The 18352-nt window shown below is 37.4% G+C and overlaps 1 protein-coding gene across 4 annotated transcripts in view; it reads right to left on the bottom strand.

The window, feature by feature from the left end:
- The window catches only part of FOXP1 (forkhead box P1), a 477086-nt gene that overhangs the window by 297779 nt on the left and 160955 nt on the right, over window positions 1-18352 (bottom strand). For all 4 annotated transcript variants that reach the window (XM_016141476.2, XM_016141480.2, XM_016141479.2 and 1 more), the window contains one exon: window positions 13937-13997. The gene's annotated coding sequence lies outside the window, so the exon portion shown is untranslated. The remainder of the gene's footprint in view (window positions 1-13936; window positions 13998-18352) is intronic.

Here is an 18352-nt window from a genome sequence, read left to right as displayed (position 1 = left end):
TGTGATCATAACAAAAATGAAGTTCATGAAGATTTCCTATTCTATGTTCTATTACTAATAACATAATAAGAATGTAGGTAATGAAATTCCATTACCCTTCCTGATGACAATTCTATATTGGTCTTACATAATTCACAGAAGGAAAGAAAGAGAATGTCAGCTCCATTCTAGAACTACGGGATGCGAGACCTCAGCGTAAGCAATTCAGATCAATTAGAATAGCGTGTGCCTCAAAAAACACGAGCAACACACGTTATTACCTTTTCCCGTGCCTCAGCCCTTGAGAAAACACATGTCACAAAGGAGGTGCTCATTAGTATGAAGTAGTCAGATAACGACAGAATGAACACCTAAATTCTCATGCTACACGAAACACTAAACTATTGAAAATTGCACAGTAACCGTCGACCAGCAGGAGCATTCTAACTTTATACACATCTTCGTCAAGGGGCCTTGTTAAAACAAACACACAAACAAACAAACAAAATGATAGACTTCTGAGGGAAGGACCAGAATGAGAAAAGGGAGGCAGAGGGAGGAGCAGGGAGAGAAGCAGGAGGACCATCAGAAGCTTTAGAAGCTTGAGGGAAGGAGGAAGTGAGGGAAAAGAGATAAAGTGAAAAGTGGGCATTTTCTGAGGTTAATATTTTAAGTGACACTTTTCATACTTAATGTTTTGAAACACTTGTAAATGGTATAAGTCCCCTTAACAGAGCTAGAAGAAGGAGAAGAGTGTTGGAAATCAAATCCAAGAAAGAGTCATTGACATAAAGAAATGCATTTTAATTTTCACCAGGTTTTTTAATTAATTTTTTATTTCTCAGATATAGTTGGCATACAATACTATATTAGTTTTGGGTGTACAACATAATGATTAGACATCTCTGTAACTAACAAGGTTATCACTCCAATAAATCTAGTGTCCCTCTGATATCATACATAGTTATTACAATATTATTGTCTATATTCCTTATGGTATACGCTCTATCTCAATTACTGTTTTGTAACTATGAATTTGTACTCCTTAATCCTTTCCCCTTTTTTCACTGATTCCCCCAACTCCACCCCCACCTGGTAACCCTGAAAATGTTCTCTGTATCTATGAGTTGTTTCTGCTTGTTTATTTTGTTCCTTTAATTCCACATATGCGTGTGATCGTATGGCATTTGTCTTCTTCTATCTGACTTACTCCACTCCACTCTCTAGGTCCCTCATGAAATATCTTTTTCCATCCCCTTACTTTTAGTCTGTGTCTTTCAATCTAAAATGAGTCTACTGTAGGCAGCATATATGTAAGGGTCTTGTTTTCTTATCCTTTCAGCCACCCTATCTTTTGATTGGAGCATTTAAATTCTGTTTCTATTGAAGCACTCGTTGATAGATAGATGTAGTTACTGTCATTCTTTATTTAGACTTTTAATACATATTTTTGTGTTCTTCTAAAAGAAGTCCCTTCAACATTTCCTATAATAGAGGCTTGGTGGTGATGAACTCTTTTAGCTTGTTCTTATATGGGAAGATCTTTATCTATCCTTGAATTCTAAATGATAACTTTGCTGGGTAAAGTAATCTTGGTTGTAGGTCCTGGGTTTTCATCACTTTGAATATATCCTGCCAATCAATCCCTTCTGGCCTGTTGAGAAATCAGCTGACGGTCTTATGGGTGTTACCTTGTATGTAACTAATTGCTCTTCCCTTGCTGCTTTTAAGATTCTCTCTTTGAATTTAACCTTTGGCATTTTACCAATGATAGTTCTCGGTGTGGGCCTCTTTGTGTTCATCTAGTTTGGGACTCTCTGAGCTTCCTAGGGTTGTATGTCTATTTCTCTCACCAAATTGGGGAATTTTTCCATTATTATTTCTTCAAATAGGTTTTCAATTCCCTGTTCTCTCTCTTCTCCTTCTGATACCCCTATGATGCTAATGTTGTTACGCTTGACATTGTCCCAGAGGCTTCTTAAACAATCTTTATTTTTTTGGGATTCTTCTTCCTTGTTGCTGTTCTGATGGGGTGTCCTCTGCTGCCCCATCCTCTGTCTCGCTGATTCGATCCTCTGTTGCGTCCACTCTGTTGATTCCTTCTAATGTACTCTTCATCTCAGATATTATATTCTTCATTTCTGACTGGCTTCCTATTATGGTTTCCATCTCCATCTTATTCGGTTTTTTTAAATCTCTCTTAAAGTTTTCACTGAATTAATCTACGCTTCCCCTAAATTCCTTGAGCATCCTTATAACCAGTGTTTAGAACTCTGAACCTTGTATATTGTCTCCATTGTGGTGAGTTCTTTTTCTGGCACTTTGTTTTATGCTTTCATGTGGGACGTGCTTCTTTGTCTCCCCATTTTGGCTGTCTCCCTGTGTCTGTTTCTACATATTAGGTAGGGCTCCTAAGTCTTCCAGTCTTAGTAGGGTGGCCTTATGTAGTAGCTATGCTGTGAGACCCCGTGGCACAGACCTGTGAGGGGTTCAGCTGCAGTCCAACCTCAACTACAGCCTGTGTACCTTCGGGACCACCTGGTAAGAGTCACTGAGCAATCCATATATGCAGATATGACTGCCACCAGTACTGGGCTTATAAGTGCCTCAAGGGCCAAGTCAGATACTGAGGCTGGCTAGTGTGGGGTTTAGGACTGCTTTGTAGGGGTACAGGGCATGCCAAGGCCAGATGTTGTTTTTAGGGGTTTTGTGAGCCTCTGGGAGACTTTATGAAGTGTGAAGCAGAAGCTAAGACAACCCATTTATGTGGAACAAACCACTGGAAGTGACTTGGGTGGGCCCACAAGTTGAGAGAGGCAGAGTCTCAGAGAATACCTTGAATAGAGCAACCGTGTTACCCTGGTTGATGGCGCCTGCGTCTGTAGGCTGGGAGTGGGGAGGACTCGACAAAAGAACAATGGCTTCTGCCCGCATCTCTTTGTGGGTGCAAGTTGCTCCTATAGCCCTCGCCCTGAAGCCTGACAGCTCAGCTCCTCCCCCTGTGTCCCTGGCGCGCCTTGAGCAGCTGCCCCAGCACTGGAGCTCAGAGCAAGTGAGTCAATCAATGAGTAAGACTGGGCACGGGTCCTGTAAGAGGAACATGTGCTATTGACACAGGCCTCCATCTCACTCAGCCACGACCTCTGCTGGTTTTCACAGCCAGAGGTTGTGGTGAATTCTCTTCCCAGCACTGGACCCCATTGTTAGGGAGCCCATGTAAGGCTAGGACTCCTTGCTCCTCAGGTGGGGGAGGTGGCTCTGCAGCCAAGATAGCCCTCCCGATTCAATCGCCACACATGATTGTTGGACTAGGACATTTCGTGTCTTTACCCCTCCTACTATTTTGAGGTGAGCTGTTATTTAAAGTGACTTATTTGTAGGCCTTCTGTTCAGCCAGCCCTCTGGCGACTCTACATACTGGTCACTCTGTAGTTTTGTTATAATTTTGGTGTGGTCTCTAGAGGAGGCATGCACAGCCTCTATCTTTTACGCCATTTTGAATTCTCTTCCTCTTCAAGTATTTTTTAAATTGTTAACTCTTTAACAATCAAATTTTAATATTTCTACTTGTTTTCAGTATTATAAAAGGAAGGAAAGATTATAGAAGAAAAGATAAGGATTCCCAACACAGAGGGTGACAATTACACAGTAGCCTGGGATATGTCATTTTCCTTTTCTGCATCTCAGTTTCATCTTCAGTAAATTACAAGGAATGGACCAGAGAAGTCAAAAGTTTCTTAGTCTTCTCAGAAGCTACAAATCTAAGAACACGTCACTCAATGGCTGTGAGGGGACTTTAGAACTAGATTGTGAAATGGCCACAAAGGAGAGTGGTAGACAGCTCAATTTTAAACACACAGCGAACCTTGTAGGAACTCAATAAATTGGCAAATAAGCGAACTTAAATTTTATACTCTAAAAGCTGTAAGTACATTTTAATTTTCCAAAGTAAACCGACTGAAACTCAACCCAATCAAATTTTGGAGATGCAAATGCAATCAAATTAAATGAATGGTTGGCTCTGGGAAAAGAGAGAAACTGATGTCTGGGATAATAAAATAATGAAAAGATGTCTTTTATTGGCTATCCCTTGAAAGGACACAAGTTTCTAGCTCACATTCTCAAAATCAAGTTGGAGAAGTAGGAAAATATCAAGAGACAATTCAGATCAAAAAAGAAAAATGCCTAGCAACTTAAAGTCGTGAAATAGCAGTTAATGCAAATTGTACCTCATGATATCATGGAAAATACATGCAGTCAATGCTAGGGTATGATTTTATGTGCCTCAAATTAATTTTATTATTACTTCAAAATTGAGAGAGAAATTGATGGAGAAATTAAAATCACAAAATCATTTTTAAAACTAATTCAAGAAATTCAGCTATCTTGAGATGCCTAATGAAGACATACTCGCAATAACATGTAACTAGAAGGAATCTAAAGACCCACTAGTACAGAAATAGATAAAACAACAATAGAAATCACCAAGGTATACTAAAAATAAGATTTAGATGTAACACGCAATAACTTGGAAAAATACTGGTAATATTTTAAAGTTAAAGCAGGAAACAAAAATAGTATATACAGTACAAGTACATATAAACAAAACTATATGAAATACTGGCAGGATATAGATAAAGTGTTGAACTGTTTAGGTGAGGCCACCAGTGAAATTATTCTTCATGCATTTTCGTTCTACACTTTCATGCTTTCCTTTCCTAATTTCCTCTAATGACATTTTATAGTGAAAAACAAGTAAGAAAAAGATATACATGTTATCTTTTCAAGGAGGAAGTGTTCTTCCTTCATCCAATACTACGTTAGTAGAATTTATTATCCAAAGTCTAATGCATGTTTTCCCTTATTTTGCTTACAACTTCTATATGCTTGAAGATCTGAGACCAGCTCAGAAATCTCCAAAATGTTCAACCCTGTTGTAAATTTTTTGAATAAGCTACAGTCTTTGATGCGCTTAGTTAACTTGAAAGACTGATGAACCCATCAAAGGCTACCTATATTAGTATAAGGTAAAGGTGACAGACTGACATGTGGCTTAGGCATAAACTAGTACTTTACTAATCTAGAGACTACGTAAACCACACCAAACTGTGAGGTACTTTAGATGATTAAAAACAACATATTTTAAGTTAGGGATGTAACTATATTCCCCTTTTCCCCTGCCTTTGATTTAAACTTAGTATCTAAACCGTCGGATTAGGGAATGAGTCAAAAGGGGCAATATGCACAGGATTCCTTTATGTAGCACTGAATTTTTTTTCTGGTCACCTTCCACAGGCTATAATGTGACTGAAACATCAGAGTTAGCCTCTTGACCATGTGGGGCTGCAAATGGTGGAGGCACATGCGATAACCTTAACAAAAAAATAGTGCCGAACAGGCACTACTCCTGGAAAATTCATTCAAAATGTCTAAATTCCATAAGCAGACTAGTAGTTGCTTGAAGCCAGGATATATTATAAGAATGAGATTCAAACATTTTTGACTCTTGTTATGGTTATCAATGATGTCCGTGTTGACAAACCTAATGGTCAGTTCATCATCATTGTTTTAACCTCTTAACAGCATTTGACACAGCTGACAACGCTCTCCTCTTTCAAATGATGTACTCAATGGGTTCACCACAGTCCCTGAATTTTCCTTCCATCTTTGACCCCTCCTTCTTGGTATCTGGTAATCAACCTCTAAATGGCATTGGCTTCAAAACCTGCATCTTGGTGCCCGCCCTTCTCTTCTGTATCTACACCATTACTCCCTTAGTGAGCTCACCCAGTTCATGTCTTTAAATATCACTTATATGCTTATAAATCCTCAATTCATAGCCCTAGCTAGGACATTTTTAGAGTTGCATATTCAAACACCCATCTGACTTTCGATCTGGGTGAATAATAAACAGCTCAAAACTCACATACATGTCTACAGTCATACTCCTGTTCTCCTCTGCTTCCCTCATCCAGCCTTGACAAAGAGTCTTGGCTTGACTACATTTTGGACAGGCTCCTAAACTCACCCATGTACTTCCTTATAAAAGCTGGTTTTAGCAAAATCCTTACTAAATTAGTTCAACCAGAACCCCTCCCACTCCACATCTGATCAGGTTCCTCATTTTCCACCAGTCCTCAGGTGATGTCTGTTCACCTGGATTGTCTTAAGCAAGAATCCCACTAGATCTATTTAGCCAGGATCCTCTCCTTAACCTTGATGTTTCCTCTTAATAGTTTTCCAACCACTGACCCACACCTTGCTCATTGGCTATAAATCCCCATGCACTCATGCTGTATTTGGACTTGAGTTGAATCTCTCTCACACAGAAAATCTCACTGTAGTGTCCCCAATACCTACTGTGATGATCCCAAATAAGGTCTGCCTTACCATCTTTAATAAGTGAAAGTGAATTTTTAAAACACCCTCAAACCCACTCCTTTATAGGCATCTCTATTTCAATGGCAGTTCTATCCTTCCAGCAATTGCTTGAACCAAAAAGCCTCAATGTTCTCACTCCTCTGTACCCACAAGCAATTCATCAGTTGATATGACCCCATTATTCAGGACAAAAATCCTGGGAATCTTTCCTGATGCACCTCTTTCAAACTCCACATCTATTCCACCAGGAAATCCTTTGGCTCACCTTCAAATGAATATCAAATTTAACCACTTCTCCTACCTCCCACCATCCTGATTCTGGCCTTCATCATACCTCTCTGAGACTATTACCTGGCCTCCTAACAGGTCTTTCTGCCTACTGTCTCGCCCATCTAGAACCTATTTTCAAAACAGCTTCCATAGTGATCCATTTAAAGCATGAGTCAGATCTTGTCCCACCTCAAAGCCCATCAATGTCTCCACATTTCACTAACAAATCAAGAGTCCAATTAGCTTTAATGCTTGACTCAGTCTGGCCATTCCTTCTTGACCTCATCTCCTACTACTCTCCCAGCTGACGACTTTGCTTCAGCCACACTAGCCAACTTGCTCTCTTTACGATGCATCAAATCTTTACTTAAATGCCTGTGAGTCACTGACTATTTGCAGTTGCAACCCCTTCCCTCTGGCAATTTGACCTCCCTTATCCTCTTGTATTTTCTCCACAGCATCTATTAACTCATATTTATTTATTATGTTTTCCTGCCAGTCCTCACCTCATAGAGCCATGAACAGAGGGTGATGCTATATTCACCATCATCTGAGCAAAGCTGTCCAAAAGAAATACAATGCCTCTACATAAATAATTATAACCATGCTGAAACAAAGTAAATAGAAACAGTTGAAATTAATTTTAAAAATTTATTTTACTTAACCCAATATATCCAAAATATGATCATTTCAATGCGTGATCAATAAAAAAATATTAAAATATTTCACATTCCTTTTTCCATACAAAGTCTTTGAAACACCTTGTGGATTTTACACTTACTGCACATGTAAGTTTGAGCTAGCTATATGTCCAGTGCCTAGTGGTTTCACATTGTGTAGGTCTGTTCCACTTTATATCATTCTACTCTATCGTATGCTTATTCAATTGTTTAAAAAATTCTTGGGTACAACCCACTAACCCACAAATGGGTCCCAACTTTGAAAATCACTGTTCTAAATAAACTTAAAGTACGTAATCTGTAACAAATGGATTTTAGGACACTTCCTCTAGAAAATGACTGTTCAGAAGACTTTGAAAGGGAAATCGAGTTCCAAAGAAGAGAGGCCTGGAGGGAAGGCTGAGGAATTAAAGACCCCTTACAATCCAAGGACTGAAATCACCACAGTCCATCCAATGATGCAAGGCTTTTTTTTTTTTTTTTTCAATTAAAAGGTAATTTTAAATAACTCATTTCAATGTCAGATAATTAACAAAACATCTCATTACCTCTACTTATATACTACATATATACTAATATAAAAATTCAAGGGGCAATCTTCTGCACAATTTTCACACTTCAAAAGAGCCCACTTGAATAGTGCAGAAAGATTTCAAGTTTTTCATTCCCCCCATCCCCCCAATGCAAAGGCCATGGAAGTACAATAATTTAGGTCAATGAAAGAGAGGCACAAACTTAAATGATTAATCTTCATGCTCTATTTACAAAATCTCAGTCACCAACGGTCTTTTAAAAAGATCCCATAAACTTTGAATCCAAAATCAGCCCTGGACAGAAAGTGTCAATTTTTGAAATGGAGTAAAAATAAGGATGGATCTTTATCATCAATATACCATTTGCTCTTGTAAGGTCCTGGATGTTACAAGATACAAAGAAGTATGCAGTATAGGCTAACACAGATGTGCTATACTTAAAAAAGGTATTCTTTTTGTACAGTTAGGCTTCAAATTTCTTCCTGAGGTTTTTGGATTACCAAAGAAAGGTAATACTTCCTCCGTCTCTGTTAAACTGTTAAATTGTGTCACCTAAGCTGAGAACTTCTTGATAAGGTGCTCAAGGTGAGCAGTTGGGATATCTGTGCCCTTAGCAGATGGAAGAGCAAAAAAATCATTTTGAAAAAATGAATAAAACCATTTGTTATTTGGTTTTATATTTTTGATTGTTCACTGTGCAAAATATGGCTACTTGATAATTGCCGCAAATATTGTCTTTACTACTAAATATGTCTTCATGTACATTTCAACAAGTGACTTCTGCTTGAAAAAGAACTCTATTGAGCATATTTCTCTGGAAATCAATATTTAAATTTTTTCCCTTTGAAACTAACATCAAGAGAGACAGCTCTTGTTTACAGAGTAACTTAGTTTAGCATTATGGTTAACAATGTTTAAACACAGCTAACTTAAAATGCAAACATTTAAATTTTGAAGTTTAACTGTTGGGAGGCCAAGTCAGTTCTATGGAAATATAAACAAGATAGAAACAATAATTTTCCCCCAATTCCAGCCCTTGTGAGAATGTTCCAGGCCACCATTTTGTTGGACTTAGGAGTACGAACTCATACAAGTCTGAGGTTGTAGACAGTTAAAAATTTAAAAGCTTTGGATGAACCTTGGAAACATTATGTTAAGTGAAAGAAATGAGTCACCAAAGACAACATAATGTATGATTCAATTTATGTGAAATTTCCAGAACAGGTAAATTTATACAGACGGAAAGTAGATTAGTTGTTGCCAGGGGCTGGGTTTAGGAGGGTGACTGATAATGGGTATGGGGTCTCTTTCTGAAGTGATGAAAATGTTCTAAGACTAGATTGTGATGACAGTTGCAAATTTTGTGAATATACTAAAAACCATGGAATGAGTACACCTTAAATGGGTGAACTGTATCGTGTGTGAATTATAGCTCAACAAAGCTATTAACAAAAAATTAACATACTTGATAAACATGCGCAATAGCATTGGCATGAAAGATATACGACAGTTGAGTTAACCCAACATAGCTTCCACATAGTGTTAAATACATAAATCCCTGGCATCCTAGTCTTCCTGTTAGAACATATTCTCATAGCAACCAATATTTGCCCTTCCTAACACCTGTCATCATCATCATCATTCATAATGTCTGTCTTCCCCTCCACAATACAAAGGGCAGCGGAGTCGGGCAGGGAGGCGTCAGGAAGCATTTCCATGCTTATGGTTACTGAGGACAGAGAGTGTCCTCACAGTACTATGATCTTAGCACCTATCATTAATAAGTCTCTGCAGTAGGAATTAATGTATATGTATGTGGTATGTACATTCTAGGTATGAATGAATGAATTAAATTATGGGATTAGGGCAATTCAACCAATCAAGCTGATATGTTCTAACTGTCCCCCGAAATCTGTTCTCCAATTCTCCCACACTCATGACCACCCAGGCAGAGATGTTTCCCGGAAGCCACTGCAGTTGTGACCATACGACCATAATCTTACCAATTATATGACAATGGATGTGAGGAATGCTATTGTTAATTCATTTGCTTCAAAAAAAAAAAAAAAATAGCTTGCCTTGGACTTCACTGTGCTTCCACCGTGCAGATTAAACACAAAAACCCCAAAGTAAGAGAGTACAAGAGGGAAAAAACCTGCCCAATCAAGTGAGACTAGGCAAATTGTTATATGAGAGAAGTTATCTTGTATTTTATTTAAGCTGTTGTATGTTGGGTGTCTCTGTACTACATCAGCCTAATCATTACCCTGACTGTTACAACCCAGGCATAGTTGTGTGGGTGTGTAGAGTGCCGGGGGGCACACCAGAAGAGTCAGGGCAGGGAGGAAGCAGGAAGCATTTCCATGCTTAACTAAAGTGGCTAGTGATTTAAGCCAATGTGGTCATTGGTAACTCCAGGAAGACACTCTTTTCCAATGTCTTCATAACAACTTATGAATTAGTGGTCACATAATTTAAATGTTAAAAGCTATAAAGAAGTCATTTTGAATGAATTTAACTCAGACTAATATCATTAAATAAATATTCATATCACATAAATATACACTTTCCAAAGATCCAATATATTTTAAATAACTGAATAGCTATTTTTAGCTTTTTTGTAACCAAAAAATAACCTGTAACACGTAAGACATAGGATGCATTAGAACTCCTCAATCTAACAAAAATACCTCAAATTGGTGGGAGAAAAATTGCAATGATTACACGTTCTTTTAGATTGCTTAACTTTCTCCCAAATAAGTTGACTATTAAAAAAAAAAAACTGAAGCGACACATAAAATGTGAAGTTTGAAGATGTCTGATGTTTAAAAACAACAACTTACTTGTAATCTACATGATATTGATGATTATCATGGACTTCCAATGTCATTCAGAATTGAATACAAGATGATGAATTTTACAAATTGCATCTGAATTTTAAGCAAAAATGCATGTTAAGTCAATTGCCAATGGTGGGAGGAAGCAGGGAGAAATTGATATACAAACCTTTATTAAATCATGGAATTAAGGCAACCATGATAGAATGACATCAATATAATTGTGATCAGAGCAAGTTGTCTTTTAATCTCCAGTCTTGACATTCTAGATGACCTTAGGTAAGTTACTAATCACCTATGGGACCACTTTCCGAATTTGTAAAGTGGGGATTATAATAATTGCTGGCTATCTCTCAGGAATGCTGGCAACCAGACCTGTCTTAAAAAGTGCTCAGACCTACTTGGAAGAAAATTGTTATATCACTACCAAGTATGATAACTGTTATTTATGACTCATTAGACCTTTGAATCTAAATTTAGAAAATGGTTTCATCTGGTTTTCTGAATTTGCCTGACCACTTTTATACACATACCAGTTGTTCCCATAATGCCAATGTAGGCATATTTATTTGCATCTATGCTGAGTGTTAATGATTCCCAGATTTCAAATTTGGGTACGGTATTTACTGAGAAGCTCCTGGCATCTGAAATCTCTACATCCTTCTTGTAGTGTGGAAGATTGTGCTGTTTCTTAACCATCACTGGATAGCATGAACTTGTTTTTGTTTAAGGTTTATTCAATGGGAAGAAACACTACCTATTCTATCCATTTTATATATCTTTACTTAAATTTTATATTTTTAATAAATCTTTTTTCTTTACATATAAGAGATCAAGATATACACAGAGTAGCTTTTAAAGGATGGTTGAGCTTGTTAAAAGGTAAAATATTACATGTAATTTATTATTTGAGTTTATATATCTTATTTCTAAAAAAGTTTTCTTAATGACAGTTAAAACACAAATGGAATTGATATTATTAAAGAAAAAGTGTAACAAAAATGTTAACTCGGGGTAGAAAAAACCAAGTTTACTTAAACAGATATTAACACAAAAATTTTGAAGTTGAAAAAAACTATAAAGATTGAGCAAAATTTCTTCATCTGAGCTTCCTAGCAGTCAAGTCAAAAATAAAAAGTATATGAATTTGTAATTCAGCTTTTTTCATTCACAAAAGGAGGTATCAGAAGGAAGAATTTTTCTATGTTCCTGAAATTTGAAAAAGAATGCCTTATTTTCAGGATATTAAATTATATACTACACCATGTCCCTGAAAGTAATTATAGAGAAAACATTTTCTTTCTATTCCCCATGGACCACCTCTCTTAGTCAACACTAATGTCACATTCCAGAAATGTTTTTTTGTTTTTTTTTTTAACCGAACTTGCCCTTGACTAGTGGTATTTTTAACTTTGAACAATATTACAGAATTGGGAAAAATCACATTGCACAAATTCAATCGTGTCCATTTTCAGGTTGTGGGTGTAAGCATGGACATTATAAAGACATCAAGTGAGAGAAAAGTCATTTGTGCTCACGGATGGCTCCAAAGAAAACAATGGAAACCTCCCATTGAAGCCGTACTTGCAGCTACGGGGATAACACAACTTTCAAGATGGATATTTTATCTGTTCGACCATGTTTTCAGCTTTATTTAATCATAATTTTTAGCTTCACCAGAAACCTCTGCTAACAGCACAAGAATAGTTAAATGCCTGACATGGCTTTGTGGCGGGGGGAGGGGGGGGACACCTTGAACTGAGATCTCACAGGGATCACAGAAACTGGGAGACTCAACTCACAGCTGAGCTGAGGTGCCGTGGCAGAGACTGCAAGGCCCACAAAAGAGAAAATATTTACTGTATGGTCCTTTACAGACAAAATCTGCAGATCCCTAAAATAGACTAAGCCTTCATTTTTAAGATTAAAACACTGAGTCTCAGCAAAGGGAAGAGCTTTGCCAACACTCATGCTGTGACTTGATAACCCCAATTACTAGCTGGGATCACCCCTTTCTTTCCATGCTGAACCACCTGAAAGAGATCGTCCTCTCCGCAGGACAATCAAGTGCTTCCCACAAAGGTTTAATTTAAACAACGAAGATGGTGAAATGAGGCAGATGAATTTTTTCGTTTCAAATCAAATGTGTCTAAACGCAAGTAGAAAAGCAAATCCATACCTTTTTAGCATTTTCTAGAACCCAAAACTTTGGGCAAAATTAAAAACAAAACTGATCTATGAATCTTCACATTGTGAAAATTCCACAAAAATCCTTGTTCAACTAAACAAGTAATGAGTCTGTATCTTACAAATTCACAAAATTTAATTTAGCAAGATCTGAGCAAAGGCTTTGTGCAACCAGGCCAGCTAGCAATTTGTTTTAAAATGGACACAAATCTACTAAATTAAATGAAACTAATATTGGCCAAAATTCAAAAATAAAATGAAGATGCTACTTGAGAAGCATAAGATGTTAAAATGACCCATGAGACTAACTTGGGCTAAGAGGACTACTGCCCTCAAAAAAGAGACACTTTTGGAATCAAGAAAATATTTAGAATCCGTAACTATTTTGACCAAAGTGTTTTTTTGTGCCCCTTCCCAAAAGTGAATTTGAGAAAACATAACTTCACTTTAACTCATCAAGCTACAATCGCCTCTTTGAAAACTTCTAATTTTAAAATCAAGTGCTCATTTGATTCTCAAGCAAGGTCAAGGGAATGAGGCAGCCTAGCACTGACATCACAGGGATATGCCCCACACTGTTCAGCAGTTACATCAATGTGGCATGTTGCTATGGTGCCTGACTATTAATTTCTGAAAGAAGGTGATTATAAAGCCGCCAGATGAACATCAATCGGATGACACCACTTCAGCTCAGAACACTGACATGCGTTACTCTTATTTGCAGCAAGTTAATTTTATGAAATCACCACTTTTGTGATGTGAATATTCTTTTCTAACTTTAAACCTATCAAGTCAACAACCCCCTATCTCTGCCCTGCCCCACCTCCTCCCAGCAAAAAATGACCAACTTCAACAAAGAAAGGAAAAGTTCGGTGTCTCCAGTGAAGTGTGACTTCGTGGGCAATCTTTTCTTTAAAGACCTCCCAAAATATACTGCATACATATTTACACACAAATAAATACACATATATTTGATAACTATGTAGATCAGAAGAGAAATGAATTAAGATGCCTAAAAAGTGGAAGATAGAGCCCTACATATAAGCCCACTAATCATATTTGCATTTACCTTTTTTGGCTTCTGTAAAGCAATCTTCAGTTATAGTCACCTCAAAAGGTCACTTCTTACCCTGAAAACAAAAGAGAATATCAAAATCTGAATGTCAAGAGAAAGTGACCACTTATCTGCCTGGGATAGATGCAAGAAAGACAACAAAAGGACTCAATTATGTTTAATGGCAAATGACTTTCAGAGTTAATAAAAACAAGTCCCAAGACCTCCAGTCATCTGGACCACATGCCTTTGAGCTCTTCAAGACAACAGAAACAACCTGGATGGAAAAAGCAGAGGTGAAGCATTTCAAATTCTGTGTATGAACTTTTTCTCATCTCGTCGTCTATCAATTTATTTTCACGTGGAATAATAAGTGACTCACAGGCCTTTGTTTTTGGAAACCAGACAGCTATTTGAACATGTCTCTGTTTGGTTAACGTCCACGACATCTCTAATTTCATTAAAGCAGAGGCTTATTTTTTTCCGCCTTCGGAAGAGTGTTAGTTCTTGTAGACGAAATGCTTTAAGCCACTCTGGACCTTTCAAAATGAATAAAAGCACCACAATTTTCAGTTTGGGGAGGGAAGGGGAGGGGGTTAATCAGTTGGTGAAATCTGTTCACAGAACATTTTCCACTTAGCATATATAGCTACCAGATCAAATAAGTTAAATAAAAATGGTTCGTGTCAGACGAAATAAACAATTGAAATCAACTTCCTAAAACACAAAGGAAAGGATAGAACACGCTTATCCCACATCTACTCCCACATCTGCATACTCCTTTATGCAAAACAGTATGTAATCCTTTAAGAAACATTACGAGCTGCATCTTTCTGCCCATGTGACTGGGATCAACATATGGTACAAGTGAAAATAAAAACATTTGTTTATTAATTTAGATCAAGTTACCAACAGAGTACAGAACTCATTCAACAGCAATTGACCAAATGCTCATATAATTTTTTTACATGGTGAAATTATACCATTTTAGTAAAATGGTAATATATCTTTTTGCTCGCTCTTCAGAACAATATGTAATGAAGTGGTTTTAATTTTACAGAGAATATATCCCTGCTTATCCTTCTGCTGTTGACCCTTAATGTGGAAAGGCAAACATCATTGAGAAGAGTTAAATCTTATCTTTACTAGGGCTAAAAATTTGAACGTGGCACTTTGGTGTGTACTATCTTTGAGGAATTGATCTGAGGCCAATTTATGACATTTCCACAAGCAAGTGTATGCAGATTCTTGCCATTAAGATTGGAAAGAAATGCAGGCTCTGAGTGAAATCATAATTTTCATGTTTACTCTAAGAGGAAATTGGAGGTTTTCACCATAAATGTTCACTATTTGGGTGGGGGAAAACCCTAGCTCTGAGACTTAAAATTACTATTTTGCAATCTGCCCCAAACCTTTTTGTTTTTACACAAAACAATTCAAATTGAAAATGAAAATCATGTGCCTTACTGCTGATTTGTGTCCCCAGTATTGGTTTCTCCAGTGGTGAGAACTCTGTTTGAGGGCAAATGATGATAAGAAAACAGAGCAATGAAGGCTGGGTCCTCCAGGTAACGAGAAGATCTACAAAGCAGCCCCCGTCCGTACGAATCACAAGAGCTCATTAGATATAAGGCACAGCAATAATCTTACACACCAGAAATTTCCATCTCCACCACTCATCCAATCTTAAATGGAAAGCAAGTGAACTTGGGCAGACCCCACTCAATTCAAGGCAAGAACCCCCTTTCTCCCTCCTTGTTAACTAGAGATGTTCTCCAGTGAGTGTACTCTAACTTTCATGTTTATCTATTGAGTTGCATCTATTTTTGCATGTTTGGCAGTCAGATCTATAATATTAGACTTTGCAATGCAGATGATACTGCTATCACAGAGGCCTGGCAAAAAAACTGGACCTTATTAAAATTTAATCAGAAAGAAAACTGCTGAAAATGCCTACTTTGACCAAAGTTATCTCTAGCACTGTATTCAAACCTGCAAAACATTTTCAGGTTAGTACTTGGGCTGTTTCTCTACTCTTTGCTGCATAGTATGGTACATAAAAGTAAAAAGAGCAAAAATACAAACAAGATGGTTCACCTTCACAGACTTTACAAGTGTAATTTTTCCCTGAGGGGGATTAATAATAAAATTATACAATTGACCCTCCAATTTATAATTACTCAAGCAGTACAAAATTGGCTACATTTCATTTTTACTTATACATTAAAAACCATATTTTCCTCTATTTTGAAGTTCCACAAATTTTAGTGCATATGCACATTTGATCACTTGTTAAATTATTTCTGTTGATTTTAGTTTTTAGTATACATCAACAAAGTAATCTAAAAGATATTTTTCTATCTTTGTTGAGATTAATAGTTCAACAGCTGTTTGCCATCATCCTAAATTAAGAGAAATGTGCCAATATAACAGACAAGAAAATGAAGGTGTGAGTTTGCATCATTACTATTACTAGCCTAGAAAAATCAGAAATCAACAACTAAGAGAAACATCTGCATTTCCTTTTTTCCAAAGTATAAAACTTCTGTTTCAAAATGCACCGGCTACTTTTTTAAACAATCACTTTCATTTATCAAATATAGTAACTATTTACCTGAGTGCTTACTGGCAGCACAATTGCCAAAACTAAAAATAAATGATTATGTAAAGCTTTTAAGTTAAAAAAAAAAAAGGATAAAAGAAAAATATTCTCCTGCAGCCCACTTGTCTTCTTCTTTTAAAAAAATACTGCCAACATATGAATTGCAATTGTTTTCCTTTTTCTCTCTTTCTTGAGTTTCCTGTTGGTTTAGGTTTTAAAAGTGAGCCAGGGATATTGTAAATAGAAATTATTTATTTTTACTTTACGTTCTTCTCTACAGTTAGATCCTGGGAACACTAGAATTATTCCATGTGTGGCCACTTGACTATTGTTTGCCGTAGTGTTATATACCTGAACTATTTGATCACCATAAGGACCCTGACCAAGAAGACACCAATCTACAGCTGCGACTCCCAGGTGCTGAAACGTAACGTACCTTCCACTTCCTCTACCTTCCCAGCCCCTCCACCACAGACCTCCACAGACCTCTTAGGCTACTGCAGTGCTTCACTGTCACACTTACTATGGGAATATTTGCCCCTAATTTAATCTGTGTGGTAAATAATACCCAGTGCCAACTGATATTGCTTACGTGGTACGAAGCTGCAGGTAAATGTGGAAGTGTGATTTCACCTCACAGGATGGAAAATGTTCAATATATACTCTATTTTTCCATTAAAAGTATTTCCCCCTTTTCTTTCATGGAAGCTGAAGAAAATGATTTGCATCAGGATTTCTGCATTATATTTCACTTGATACAACTATACAAAAGTGACTGTGAAGGATGGCCAACATATTTCATCTCAACCTTCAGTCTAATAAATGTTGGCTGAGAACCTACTGTGCATCAGTGTCACTGGGGACACGAGTGTGATTAAAGCCAGCTCTTGGCCAAGGATAAAGGTGGCAGTTTAGGAGTTCCTCTCTAGCTGGAGGATCCCTTTCTCTTGAAGTCCGGAAACACGGTTCAAACTTCCCATACTTCCAAATACTTCCAATCAAATGGCATCCTTCATCTGAGAAAACGGGTCTAAATGGGCCAATTGCCAAGAGATTGCTGCCTCTTTAACTAGTGAATCTTAACTCATGTGGGCTTGTATGTCTGGTTTATCAAAGATTTCTTAGAAAAACAGAAGCGCAGCTACACAAATTTGGCGAGCTAAAAAATTCTAATACAAGGGTCACTTCATTTTCTGCACTCCAGACAAGAATATCCACTCAGAAATCAACTCTAAAGTGTTTTTTTCTCTGCTTCTAATAACTTCAAAATTGGCTACATTTTGAGTCAGGTTTACAAAAAGAAAGAGAAGGAAAAGAGAAAAGAAGGGAGAAAAGAAAAAGAAAAAAGAAGGGACAAAATAAGAAAGCAAAAAAAGGAAAAGAAGGAAGGAAAGAAACTGGAAAGGAAAGAAAGAAAACTGCAGATCCAGCCCCTGGGGCCCAGAGGCAACCGTGGACGCCACCCAGGCTTGCTGGTTTGGTTATAACATTTCTCTGATTTCTCTGTATCAACGAAATCTATCACATTGGGTCCATCATTCCCAACGCCCCCTCCCACTGCTGCAAGGGCATTTTACTTCCTTTCTCCTCAGCCTCAATGACCCTCATCAAATCATAGCACCTAACTTTGAGGTTCATCTAGCAAGAAAAATCTGAAATACTACAGATAAAGTAAGTCACACGGTGCAGGCAACCCCAGCAGAGGCTTGCCAGTGAAATTACTTCAGGCTGCCAGCCCCCCAGCAACTGCACGTTGGCCCACTTCGTTTGGAAAAAAACACTCTCTTACCTTACAGAAAATTAAAACTCTGGTCATGGTCATGTGAAAA

Source organism: Rousettus aegyptiacus, unplaced genomic scaffold (assembly GCF_014176215.1).
Source record: "Rousettus aegyptiacus isolate mRouAeg1 unplaced genomic scaffold, mRouAeg1.p scaffold_m13_p_4, whole genome shotgun sequence".
In the NCBI taxonomy this organism is placed as follows: Eukaryota; Metazoa; Chordata; class Mammalia; order Chiroptera; family Pteropodidae; genus Rousettus; species Rousettus aegyptiacus.
This window is presented reverse-complemented; position numbering and strand designations above follow the sequence as displayed.